The sequence below is a fragment of the Suncus etruscus genome, chromosome 2 (assembly GCF_024139225.1).
Source record: "Suncus etruscus isolate mSunEtr1 chromosome 2, mSunEtr1.pri.cur, whole genome shotgun sequence".
Taxonomy (NCBI): domain Eukaryota; kingdom Metazoa; phylum Chordata; class Mammalia; order Eulipotyphla; family Soricidae; genus Suncus; species Suncus etruscus.
Genome location: NC_064849.1, coordinates 110,923,037 through 110,937,483, shown reverse-complemented (window position 1 = coordinate 110,937,483; position 14,447 = coordinate 110,923,037).

Sequence of the window (14,447 nt, the reverse complement as noted above, 5' to 3'; positions counted from 1 at the left end):
TGAGATACATATCCTTAATTACTTCTCAAACCTTTTATATATCTTCTTGCTACCTTTGGTGTTTGTTTTTGTATACAAGTCAATTAATGGGTATCTCAGAAAATTTGATTATATAATGTTGGCAAAGAAGTTATCTCCTTTCTAGTTCTAAAAATATTGATATAAAGTGATGCCCTGTGTTTGTATCAATACCTTTTCTTTGATTTCAGCAGACATTGTATGCAGTGAATTGACATTGAACTTTTATCCAATTAAACACTGAAAAATCTTTAAAAATGTTTCAAGAGTGCTGGGAGATAATACAATAGTTTTAATTTCTTAGATATGGTTGTCCAATTATTTTAGTTTAATTTGGTGAAAACTTTCTTTGTTTCACTTTATGTATCTAGTCTGTACTGTTTATTGTTCTTTAGCAAGAAAATAATGTATTAAATGTTTATATTAATATAATTAATATTTTATATTACATATGATTAAGTAGGCTATTTCTGTGAAGAATAATACAATAAAATAGTTCAATTTTATATTAACTTAGTCAAAAGTAAAAATATGACAGAACTTCATAGTGTATTAAGGGATATACAGTAATGGGGATTCTTTTTTGTAAAGTATCTACACCTAAATATATATGTTTATATTTAAAAATCCACCATAAAGGAAAAGTTATTTAAAATACATTGATCTAAAAAATTTCTTTTATTTAAAAAAATTAAATAAAAGACGTAATTAAAGGAATAAAGTGGGTCCTGGAGATAGCATGGAGACAAGGCGTCTGTCCTTCCTGCAGAAGGATGGTGGCTCATCCCGGCATTCCACATGGTCCCCCGTGCCCAGCAGGGTTGATCTCCGAGCATAGAGCCAGGAGCACCCTCTGAGCGCTGCCTTTAGATATGTGTGAGCATATATATTTTTAGTTTTTGGCGTGTATCTGTATTCTTCTCTCTCCACCCCCAAAAATCCACCAGCAATATAATGTAGCACCACTTTTTCCTGCAAAGACATATTAAACAAAGGGGAAATGTTACCTGTAAAAACAAGCTCTTATCTACTAGGGATAAGAACTCATACTTCTTTACAACACAGGGACATCTCCCACCCTGAACGTATGTCATGTGGGACCAACTTAGACTCCAGGGAACTAGACACCTACCATCTGGCCTTGACTCCTGGATCCCAGACATAGAAATGACAGAGTTCTCCACAACAGCTCCAGGAAATCCCCTCCAGGGCATTCATAATACTGCTCTGACACCAACATGCACCAGTTCTAAATTGATAACCTGACAATGAGGAAATGGGAACAACTTTATCTAAGAGCAAGTTGTCCTTCCTCATCAGCCAACGATAAGACAAAATCAGAAGACATGTCACCCTTTGACCTGAGCAAAAGCCAAGATCCCTATACAGATGACTGTTGTTACAACCAGGACTCCACAGTACGTATCCTGGGACCAACAACAACAACAACAGCAACGAAAAGTTCTAGCCTAGCTTTTGGTCTACGATCTGTTCAACAAACAAGATCTCCAACTCCAGAGGTCTGACTGAGACAACCGCAACTGAACGGGTCGACCAAGACCACCAATTACAGAAGATGGATTAAAACGACACTAAGAAGCAGAACTCCTAGAACCACAAAGACTCCATCATAAGCTCCATTCCTTGAGCTGCAAGTCACCAAGATCTCTAGATACAGAGATCTGATTTTACCATCCAAAACGAAGCAGAAGTTTTCCATACAGCACAAAAGCACGGAGGGGAGAGTAAATGATCATGCAAGGAGTCTACAGTTAATCCCATGACAGTATACTTCAGGAGTGGAGAAACCCTGTAACTCCTAGGCCAAGGGAATTCCCTCTATAATATCCCCAATACTTAATGTGCCTATGCAGGGGGAAAAAGAAAAAAAATAAAACACAAAATAATCATCTTTCCACACATTTGTTTATTGATCGATTTTTTGACGTCTTTATTTTGGTGTAGATATTGAAGTTTATATCTCCAATTTTATTTTATTTTATTTTATCTTATCTTTCTCTTTCTTTTTGCACTCTAGCATGATTTAATTTCAGAACCGAGACTATTGTGTGGTGCTTGTCTTTATTGCTGTAGTGCTCACTGGACATTTAATTTGATATTTCTTTCTGTATTGTTGTGGTGTTTCAATTACCTTTTTCTTTTTTTTCTTTTTTTGGTTTTTCAGCCACACTCATTTGATGCTCAGGGGTTACTCCTGGCTAAGCGCTCAGAAATTGCCCCTGGCTTGAGGGGACCATATGGGACGCGGGGGATCGAACCACGGTCCTTCCTTGGCTAGCACTTGCAAGGCAGACACTTTACCTCTAGCACCACCTCACTGGCCCCTCAATTACCTTTTTCATGTCCTCTATTAAACTGAGGTTGAAAGCCTACAGAAGGTCTCCACCCATTTTCAAAATATTTGACTTCTTTTTTTATTATTTATTTTGTTTATTTTGTACTCCATTCTATTGCTTTTCTTTCCTTCGAACAAAACCACATAACTCAATTTATCTAGCTCCGCCTCTTAAATAGAGGGTGAAACAAGGGAGGGTACCAGGTAGAGGGTACCAGGACCAAACAGATATATGACCACTAATAGTAAGCTAGACAAAGAGGGGTTCACCTACAATAGCAGCCTGGGGGGTGATGGTGGAGTATATGGGTTGCAGAAAGGGAACTGGAATGGGGGGAGGACAAATTTGGTGATGGGTATTTCCCTGATTCAATGTTATTATGTACCTAAAATACTACTGTGAAAGATATGTAAGACATTATGTTCACAATAAAATTTAAAAAAAGAAGAAAAAAATAAAGCTTGTGCTATTAAAACCTTGATCAATGATGATAAATGAGTAAGACAAATATAGAAGATAATATTGTGCTTAGACTAAAAAAATACATTGATCTAAGCACAAAGAATATTTTTCAAGTTGTTACTTCTCTAAATCATACTGCATCTCTCACTAAAAATGCATATTTAGAAGTCTTAATTTCATTAATTTAGTTTCCTTTCTATGGACTTAGATCAAATCATCAAGATGTAGTTAGTATTCTCAGTTCACAATATTTGATATAATAATATTCATGCACAAAAATGAATTTATACAAGTTTGGGATAAATTTTATTTATTTTTATTTTATTTTATTTTATTGATTCAATTTTTGAGTTCTGGGCATTTGAATTGCTCTTCAAGTGAATGTGAGACTGGAAATTTCTCTTTCTAACTTATTTAGCTTGCTATGTCTAATCTTATATTTCAAATTCTCAACATTTAGAAAAATTCTATTACTAATATGGATAAAATATATCTTTATTTTTTTTTGGTTTTGGGTTTATTTTTTGGGGGGGGTCACACCTGGTGACACTCAGGGGTTACTCCTGGCTATGCGTTCAAAAATCGCTCCTGGCTTGGGGGACCATATGAAATGCTGGGGGATCAAGCCATGGACTGTCCTAGGTTAGCAAGTGCAATGCAGACGCCCTGTTGCTTGTGCCACTGCTCTATCCCAATATATCCTTATTAAAGCAGCATACAGCTGTATATTGTGTTCCTAGTAACCTTAAATTGATATCAAAGGCTTATTAATGCACTGAGAGAATGCCATATATTAAAAAAATTGTAAATAGCCTGTGTTGGTGTGGTTGTGCTGAGAAAGGAATCCAATTCAGTGTTGTTAGGAATGTCTTCTGGTTCAACCTCTATGAAAAGTTGATTTATCCAAAAAATAGAAATAGAACTAGGAATGATCCCTGAGCAAAGAATTAGAAGTAAGTGCTGATCACTGCTGGAAGTTCCCCAGAAACAAACAAAAGTTATGATTTCATTTATCCATATTAAAAAAGTGTATATTACTGAGCTAAAAGTATACAGTTTAATAATATAGATTCACATTCAACCTATATGTAATTCAAGTACAATTTATTCTTTAAATAGAAATAGCTGAGAATAAGTACCTTTTAACATAATGTGTTGCTTGTTGGTCTTTTTCTATATTAAAAAATATAAATACAAGTTGCAAATGAAATAAGTACCTTTTAGCATAATATGTTGTGGGCGTATTTCATTTTCTGTTGCTCAGGGATTTCTCTCTTTTGTTTCTGTTGTAAGATATTTTTTTCACCTTCTCCAAATTATGTCTTAGAAATACTTCATATTCTTTTCACAATATGCTTATTAAAATGTTCATACTATCTCTGGATTTATATATTAGTGCTTATATTTCTTTCTTTATTTCCTCCCATTTTTATTCTTTTCAATAGTAAATTACAGTTGTCAATAATAGTTTTTAATTTTAGGTATGCGCTAATACAGTTTACTATAATACAGTTTACCATGAAATCAAATAAATTTCAGAATATTATAAATTAGAAAAACTTATTTTCAGTCTTATTTATAAACTTATTGATACATTTGGTCTATGAATACAAATGCTTTCAGTCTCACTCTAAGGCTGTTTCACTCTAAGACTTACATGAGAAACAATCTGGCTTTAATAGAAAAAATATATTCTTGGAACTGAGGGTTATTACAGGGGTAAAAGCAAGTGCCTCATGTGCTGCTGAACCTGATTCCTCCAGATGCTGCTGGGAGAGATGAGAGCAAAGAGAAGATTGCAGCCTCCAAGAACTACTGAATGTGGCCCAACTTTTCTAACACCTAAAAGAGAAAAGAATCTATTGGTGACCATCTGATATAATGTATTTTTGTTGGACAAAATGTACAAAGTTGTCATTTTAAATGACAGTCATATGTTAATAAGAGCTATTACTTGATTCTTCCAAAGCTTAGCAAATAATCTGAGAATAAGCCTCATTAAATACATCAATTTTACTCTTCAAGAAGCAAAAAAACTGTTAAAGATTTTGTTTGTTTGGGAGCCATAATTGATGCTCAGGGCTTATTCCTGGCCTGTGCCCAAGAGTAACACTTGGCAATTCTCAAGGGACTGTATGTGTTGCAGAGGATCTAACCAGAGTTAACCATGTAGATAGCAAACTCCTTAGTCCTGTACTAACTCTTGGACCTCACAATAGAATGATTTCCAGTTACACAACTGGTTGAAAATACAGGACCCAGCTTCACTTTCTCTCCTATAATTTATTTGTTGAAAGTATTAAGTTATCATTTAGCCTTTCCTAAGTCAGAATTTTGCTCAGATCAATTGTAATATTTTTATATGCTCTGTCTGCTTTCTTACATCTGTTCTCAAAATTGATAGTGCTTGATCTGATAAAGTTTTTTTTTTCTGGTTTTTGGGTCACACCCAGCAGCACTCAGGGGTTACTCCTTGCCCTATGCTCAGAAATTGCTCCTGGCAGGCTCGGGGTATCATATGGGATGCCAGATTCGAACCACCGTCCTTCTGCACGCAAAGCAAATGCCCTACCTCCATGCTATCTCTCCGGCCCTTGATCTGATAAAGTTTAATTTTTTTGTATGTCTCTCTTTGGAGGAATCACTTTTGGGTCTATTACTGCTCTGTGCAAGAGGTTCTTCTGGAGTTGCTTGTATGTCATGCAGTGCTGGGGATTAAACCCAGGCCTATATTTAGTTCATTAAGCTATCTCTGCTTTCTCTATTTGGTATTTTTGTTAAAAAGGAGAAAATACGTGTGAGCTTCTACAAGAATTCACAATATCTGGATATTTCTTGTATGTTGCTGACTGTCATTAACGATCATGAAATACATCTCTCCCCTTCCCCTTTTGAAATTGGAGGCTAAAATATGTAGATTATCTATATAATCCCTTTTCTAAAATATTATAATTGCTATTTTGAGGGGCACACCTGAATCTCTCAGGGGTTATTCCTGGCTATGCACTCAGAAATTGCTCCTCGCTTGGGGGACCATATAGGATACTGGGTGATCAAACTGTGGTCAGTTCTAGGCTAGCACTGGCAAGGCAGACAACTTACAGCTCCACGTCACTGATCCAATCCCAATTGCTACTTTTTTTTGGAGTAGTTTCAAGTGCTGCAATGTCTGTTGCTTTAAAAAAACAGACAAACAAGTTTGCATGTTCCAACTCCAAACCCACAGTCAGTGTCAATGACCCTCTACCATTGACCTACATTTTTCTTTTGTTTTTGGGCCACACCTGGTGATTCTCAGGGTTGACTCCTTTCTCTGTATTCAAAAATCACTCCTAGTACTGCTCAGAGGAACATATGGGATACCTAGGATCAAAGGCTGCTGGCTCTGTGCAGGCAAATACCTTACCGGCTCTACAATCACTTTGGTCCTTGACCCAAGGTGTTTATTGAATTATAATTGGGCTTAAAAATTTATGGAAATTTCAAGGCTTTAACTTCACATTTTTATATATGTGTAAATATATCATGCTAAATATACTAACTACATCATATTCATTTATTAGTGATATCCTGTCCTTTAACTCAATTTTCCCCCATAGGCAAAATTTTTGCTTTGTTTAGTTTGGACCACTTCAACAGTGTTGGGCTACTAGGTTTATCCCAGAGATTTTATTTTTTAGGGAACCATATGTTCTCAGGGATAGAATTAGTGTCTACATGTGGTACAGCCTTAGGATTATCTTCTTCCCAGTCCTTTAAGGACACAATTTTATTTGTCCTTAAAAAAAGAAAAGATAACACTGTTTTTATATTATTATTATTATTATTATTATTAAATGCTATTTAATTGACTGATATGCCAACAGAATTTTTTAAGATTAAAAATAAAAATATTAGGGCCAGAGTGGTGATGCAGTGGTAGGGCATTTTCCTTGCATGCGGCTGACCGAGGGTGGGCCACAGTTCGATCCCTCAGGGTCCCATATGGTCCCTCAAGCCATTATCTATTTCTGAGCACAGAGCCAGGAGTAATCCGTGAGCATCACTGGTGTGGCCCAATAAAACAATAAACAAAAAAGAGGAGAAAAATATTGATTATTATTTTTTATTTCTCTCTAAGTGGTTGAAGTTTTTACCAAAACCTCAAAATTAGGTCGTACAAGGCAAAAACAAATGAATGCTAGAATTTCCTCAATAAAAGACTAATTTTTTCCCAGTTATACTATGGAGAATAATTTTGTTCTGTGAGCATGACTGTCTTAATTCTGTATGGTTGCAGCATGATGACACCTTATACAAATGGTTATCAAACTCTTCATCAAAGATAACAAGAAATGTAATAATTTTTCTAAGACTGCCCATGTTTCCATTTATATAATGTAGTTAAAAATAATTTGCTTAGTTTAAAAGTAGTCTGTTAATAGCCTCAAGGGTTTTGGGTTATCTGGAAATGTCATTTTATCTTATGTAAATGGACTTCTTTACCTGAGGTAAGTCTTAAATTTTGTCTAAATCTCACATTTCTTATAACATATGAATATATGTGATCATTTGCTATTGCAGTGATTTTGAGTTATGTCTCAATGGTAGCAAAATCACAAATGCTCAATACAAGTCAATTTTAGCTTCTTTGTATATGTTTTAGGTAAGCCATGATCAAGTACTAAGAAATTAAAAAGAAAATACACTTGCTAAAGAAGTTTTACATTGCTCATGCTAGGAAGAGTTTCCAATTTTCGACTTCAGAATACTTGATATGTTTAAATATAATTATATTTTCTATTTTGTAATTCATGAGCAGCAATAACCAAGTGTTTTATGCAAAAACGTAGTTTTTAAAAGGTCTATGATCATTTGTTGATTTATATAAGCTTTATAATGACACTTTATTAACAACTATAACCTCAAAAACTCTAGTGCAATAAAAAGCATGTTTTGTTACTTAGATTTTAAAATAATTATTAATAATCACATGTTCATGTGTTTGTGTGAGAAAAGGCACTATAAAAATAAGAAAGCTTACATACCCACCTTCTTTAGCAGCATATCAAATAACTTTTAGTTCAGTCTCTGAGGATTTCTTTCTATTACAAATATGAAAGTAGGATGCAAAAAAAAGTCTAAAATTTAATAATAATAAAAAAAGCCACACAAGACGCGATCTTCTTGATGGCTCCAGAGAGCAAAAAGAGATTATGTTAAAGCATAAATGGAGCTTTAACATTTTTAAATCCAGAAGGTCTAATCTAATCTAATCCTTTTCAATCCAATTTTTTAAAATGCATCCTAGACATCAGATTAAAGCTTGTGCTTTGCTTTCTAGGCCATTTTAAACAGACTCAGCATCTGTGCTTCTGACCTTGCACGTAGCAGTTTAAAAAAGAAAAGTGATTTAGAAGAAACAAAAATAGAATAAGCCATGTGTCTATAGGTAGACAGGCATTCTATAGATGTACATGAGTTTTATGATTTATGATTTTTTTATGAGTTGACCGACTAAAGAATGGTCATCATCTATTTTTAAATGAACAGAAAGAGTGGATCAGATTAGAAACCTATTAGTAAAGATAGTGTCTGGAGTATAATTCAGTAGCTTTTTCTTTAGTACCAGATTCGTGTCAGTTACTACTTAATTTCATGTCTACTTTCCTCCAAGTGCTGCTTCCACTTCTAGTGATTTCCAGTTTGCTTGAATTAACCTTTGTGTGGAAATTACTGCTGTATTAATTATTTTTAATTCTTTTTATTGTAACCCCTGCCAACACTGGCTTGAGACCTCAGAGACTCTGGCCAGGCTTCTTGACCTTGAAAATAGCACTATTCTCTTTCTCTTTTCTCTTTGTGTCTGTCTGTCTGTCTGTTTCTATCTGCTGCTTCTTTCCCATTCCTTCTGTGCTTAATACTAAAAACAGGAAAAACCTTTGCCACGAAATGATTGTTAGATTTATATAAATACTTTTGTTAAACTGGGAATAAGATAAATTTGCTTGAATAAATTCTAGGACTCTTTATCATCAGGTTCTGTCTGATCATGTGTTGAACTTTATTATTTTTATTGCTTTAGCTCCAAAAATTACTATTGGGAATGATACTTTATAATTTCCATCTCCTACAACAGGAGTAAATAGAGTAGTAGTATTATTCAAGTAAATATGTATCTTAAAATTTCAAGAGAAGTAGTTACTTAAATGCAGATTTTTTTCTGCCTCCCAGTTTTATATTTGGACATCATAATTTACAATACTATTAATAATAGCACATTAGGCATAGTGCTTCAACACCATAACTACAACCAGAATCAGTGTCCCTCCAACAATGTCTCATCATTCAGTTACACAATTCAATACATCATTTAGTAAACTCATTTTCAGAACTTGTTAGTAATTTTGGTCATGTGTTCAGCTATAAAAGAGATGATTCTAATGGTTTATCATACCATTGTCCTAGTAAATATTGTGTCATTATTAGCTCATTTCTTTATCACTCAAATGTAGCATATGTTCCTATGACATTCCCTCAGTCTTCTCATTGTCCCCTAACCACTCAAATATGAATTCTTCAAGAAATCAAAATATTTGTGAAAGGCTTGAAACACACAATCAGGGTTGAAATTAGTAAAGTACCTATGTGTTGAATATATTAAATATAAATAAAACATAAATAATAGAAGTAGTCTAGAAAGATGGTCAATGTCATAATGTGGTAATATGAAAAGCATAGGAAATAAATGTAAGAAAGAAAACTGCCTGTATACAAAAGTTTTGCTTCTGTTCTCTAGTTTTAGACTATATGACTGAGACTATAGAATAACATAATCATGAACATAAAAAGTCTGATGAGTTAAAAAAGGAACTCCAAGTAAAGCCATCCTCCTTCTTTTTCTTTTTTTTTAAATTATTTGTTATCTTTTATTTTTAGTAATTATATCAGCTATATTCATGATTTACATTTCAAAACTTTAAATGTGAGTCTCAAAATATTTTTACATAATGCTATTTTATTGTACGTAACAATCTATTAAGTCCTAAATGTATCACTTCTTTTACCATAACTATCTTTTAAATTCAGTGTTTAGTGATTTACCATTCATTTAAATTACTTGAATTTTATCTTCAGTTTTTGATTTTCTTTTCTCTATGAGACTGAACCCAATATTTGTGCTCTTCATAGATATTTTATTTCACTCATTGTGTTTTTTTGTATTTGCCATATATTTGTAATTTCTTTTATAACTTCAATTCTTTGGTAAAGAGTCCCTCTGCTCTTGCATTATATTTCTTATTTTATGAGATATTTTCCCTCTGTGCCATTTTTTCTATCTCACTGCTTTTCTTCAACTGTTATTTCATATTCATTTTCTGTTGGACTCCCCATTTCTATATTATTAAGATCTATTTCTGAGGTACTTATTTCTTTTTAATTTTGTTACACTCAACTGATTTTGGTTATTGTTTTTTAGTCGGAGATACTATGGCACTTCATTTAGAATTCAGCTTTGTTTGTATTTTTTTGAACTTTTAAGAAATTTTTCACACTCAGCATCACTCATGGAATCATAAGGGTCTGATGTGGATCTCCATAACACAAAACAAGTGTTAACTCCAGTCCTGGATCAAATCTGTTTTGTTTTAAATTATACTGGATGCCTGAGGGAAGAGAAAGTGATATGTTGGATTTGGGATTCAATGGCTGCCCTTCTAAGGAGGACCAGACAGTATAAAAAAATCCTTCAGTGTCCCTTCCCTTACAGGCATATCTATTCTCCTTTTGTCTTAATTTCTATATACTTCCTCAAATAAAAGCCTCAGGTACTTTTTGGTATTGGAAATTTTCTGTGGGGGAGTTTTGCCTGGATTTCTCTTGATAAATAGAATTCTCAGCCTTTTATGCTGTACCAGTTTCTCTCTACTGAGATGACCTGCAGGTCAAGTACTTTTAGACATAGAACCTTGCAGTGAAGAGGCTTAGCGCTGATGATTGGGAATGTGAGTGTCCTGCTCTTGTTAAAAATCACTGAGACTTTTGTCTAGTCATATGTCCCCACATTGGGTAGACACATGCATCGTTCCTGACAACTCTCTCTCTCTCTCTCTCTCTCTCTCTCTCTCTCTCTCTCTCTCTCTCTCTCTCTCGTTTTGGGTCACACCTGGTGACGCTCAGGGGCCACTCCTGGCTATGCACTCAGAAATCGCTCCTGGCTTGGGGGCACCACATGGGACACGGGGGAAGCTAACCACAGTCTATCCTTGCTTAGCACTTGCAAGGCAGACACTTTAATGCTAGCGCCACCGCTCCGCCCCCCAGACTTTTTCTCCTTTGATATTGTAGTGATTCCTCCTCTACTATACTGAGAAAGAGATTCAATTTTGATGATAACTAGAGAAAAGAGTTTTGCTTTCCACAACATTCTTACCAAAGTTTCTGTAGTTTGGAGACTAGTTGTTTCACCTAGTTTCTGAGGAACCTTAGTCCTCAAACTGTTAATCCACTTACTGCTTAGTTTGCAATTTATATACAATAACATTAATGTTCTTTACTTAAATACTCAGGGGCTATTTCAAGCTCTACACTCAGGAATCATTCCTGTAATGCTTGGGGTACTATATGGGATGCTGTGTATGAAACCTGAGTTGTCGGCGTGCAAGGAAAATGCACTACTGTTCCCCATCTTTAACAATTTTAAAGCTTTTATTTCTTTGAATAAAGAAATTAAATACAACTTTTAGTTTATTCTGATGGCATATTTTGTCAAATAGCAAGATAAATTATATGCATGAAATCATCTTTAAAATGATTAAACTGTTCTTTATTTTATGTTATAGTCACAAAAAGCAAAACTTTCGGTTCCTTTAATTATATATACAAGGTGTATCTCTATACTAAAATGAAGAAATTTAAAAGGAGATGCAAGAATACTTAAAAGAGTCTCCACTTCTACCCAGTGGATTGATCCCATATAAATCTGAATTGTGTACTTGCTATATTCTCCCACCACCACCCAAATTGCCCATGTTCTCTCTTAAACATGTATCATCTCTTATTCTCCCCACACATTTCTGTTAGTATATATATTTTTTAAAAAAGCCCATTCACCCCAGAACCCCTCTACCTCTTTTCTCCAGAGATCCAGGGCTTCCCCTGGGCCACATGCCTGGGCAAGCCAGCAAGGTGGGTTCCTTGGAGGAGTTTAGGGGGTATCCTAGGCTTTCCCCATTCACAAGCTGGCTCCATAGGGAGGCTTAGGGTATGGGCTTTGAACTTCTGGCCTTCCGGCTTGGGCAGGATCTCTTTCCTTCCTTGGAGCCAGGAGTCTCTGCCAGCATGGGTTTCAGCAGACCTCCGGTGTGCCAAAGACCTTTTTTTACACTTGGAGGAGCTTTACTGGGGGTGGCTGATAGTTGCTCGGCTGTACTCAGGTAGTCACTGGTAGTTTCATCCCAGTCTACATGTTCCAAACCGCATGGGGGCTAGTGCCTCCGTGCGCACTATATATATTAATAGTACTCCATATCCTTAAGATATGTTTTTATGTATGCAGAATGTCCATTTTGTATTCTGCTTTTTTATCAAACCCCTACAAAACTCATTTTTACTCTTTAACTCTCTCACCTCGAACCATCATTACCCCACATTTACCCTTTCTAACTTCAGTACTGCACCATCCAAAATCACAGACCAATGTGGTGCACTGGATTTAACACCCACCCAACTATTTCAAAAGCATAAAACAGACAAGTATGTCCTTTGAATATTTTATATATATTTTCTTTGACAGCTATATCTCTTACTAAATATTCTCTTATATAGTGACGATTTCTCCTATTTTTTATCTTCTCTTTGTGCACTGATCAATAAGGTATTTGGTGAAAATTCCCTCAATTTATTGCTTATGTATGATGCAAGTCAAGGGGATTGTTGGACTTGTTCTTGCAGCCCCCATATGTACCAATAATGCCACGTGGCATTATTCCTTGTTTGCATATGCACATCAAAATGGTGAAATTCTATACATACAAATAAGTTCTTATCTAATAGAGATTGGAACACACAAAACTTATAGTGCAATTGGACCTTACATCCTGATCATTGACATAATGACCTGGCACAGGCCTCAGAAGAATGGGCATTCTCCATTCACCCCTGAACTAGGGAATCCACTTACGAAACATCCAACATTGTCTATAACATCACCTGGAAGCAATCCTCTACCAGGGAAGACCCTACCGCTGCTCTGACATTGACCTACTCAAAAGAAATTTCCCTTAACACTGAGAAGACTTAACAACAATAATGTCCTGCTTACCGAACAGGGCTCTCTGCATTGTCCTTTAATTGTGAGGTGAAACTAGAGGATGCTCGACACCAGTCTGATATCAATGTAGGATGTTCAGATTCCAGATCTTTTGCCAACAACAGAGACTGTCTGAAAAATAAAACTCTATTGGCACTACAGACAAGGAGTTGGATTAGACAAACTTCTGCCGGAGTCTAGAGCTGGTCTTATGCCAGGAAACTTCAGGGGTAGGGTCTCCTTGTATTTAGGCCAAGGCTTTTCCTTTCCATGTCACCTATATTTTGGTGGGTCTATGCAAATAATAATTGCCACTCTAACACCATTTTTACTTTGCTCATTTGACTATAAGCCTTAAAAAAAAGTTACTTAAACTTTTGAACTTAACATGAACTAATGCATATGCATGAAAATGTAAAAAATACTATGCCTTCAATGTTTAAGGAGTTACACAAATATCATGCCTTTAAATTGCTTTGTGTACTACTAAGAAATGTTATAATGTACATCTGGAGACTTGAGGGACAAAATAATTGTACATGGGTTCTGTTTTATTTCTTCTTAATGTTCCTTGACTGTATGTTCAAAATTAAGGTGTCAGCAAAAAAAAAAGTCTCTTCTGAGAATTCTGTTTATTGGTGATTGTCCTTCCACGGTAACTTTATCTTGTCCTCTTTCTTTGCATCATTGTTCTCATAATTAAAAATAAAAAAATTATTTAAAAAAAGCCCATTTTACATAAAAAATTAACACTTAAAATAGTCCTTTATTTTAGTAAAAGTATTTTTGTGGTAAACTGGGTAATACACAAATACATCTCAGGAATATCAAAAATTTGAACACACAAATAAAAACAAGAAACCAACCAAATTAGCCTGCATTTCCTGGTCTAAAATTTGAACTGAAACTAAAACAACAGAATCAAAACACTAAAACAACACAAAAGAACTCTTTTGTTTTTTAAAAAGAAAACCCTATGGGATAAAAAAAATTTTTTTTGAAATAGTTCTATTTAATTGTTTTATATATAACAAAATGCTGATTACAAGTCATTGAGAAATTTGGTATTTCATATAAAAATACTAGTCAATATATTAGATAATGTATGACTTCTTTTTTTGTTAAATAAATTCTCTAATTGAATCACTGTGAGATCCATAGCTACAAAGTTGTTCATGATTGAATATCAGTCATACAATATCTAAGACCTTTCCACTGTGCACATGTCTTATCACCAATGTCTCCAACTTCCCTCATCCTCTCCTCTCTGCCTGACTATATTAGCCATTTATCTTCACTCTCCCCCATTCTTTTATTCC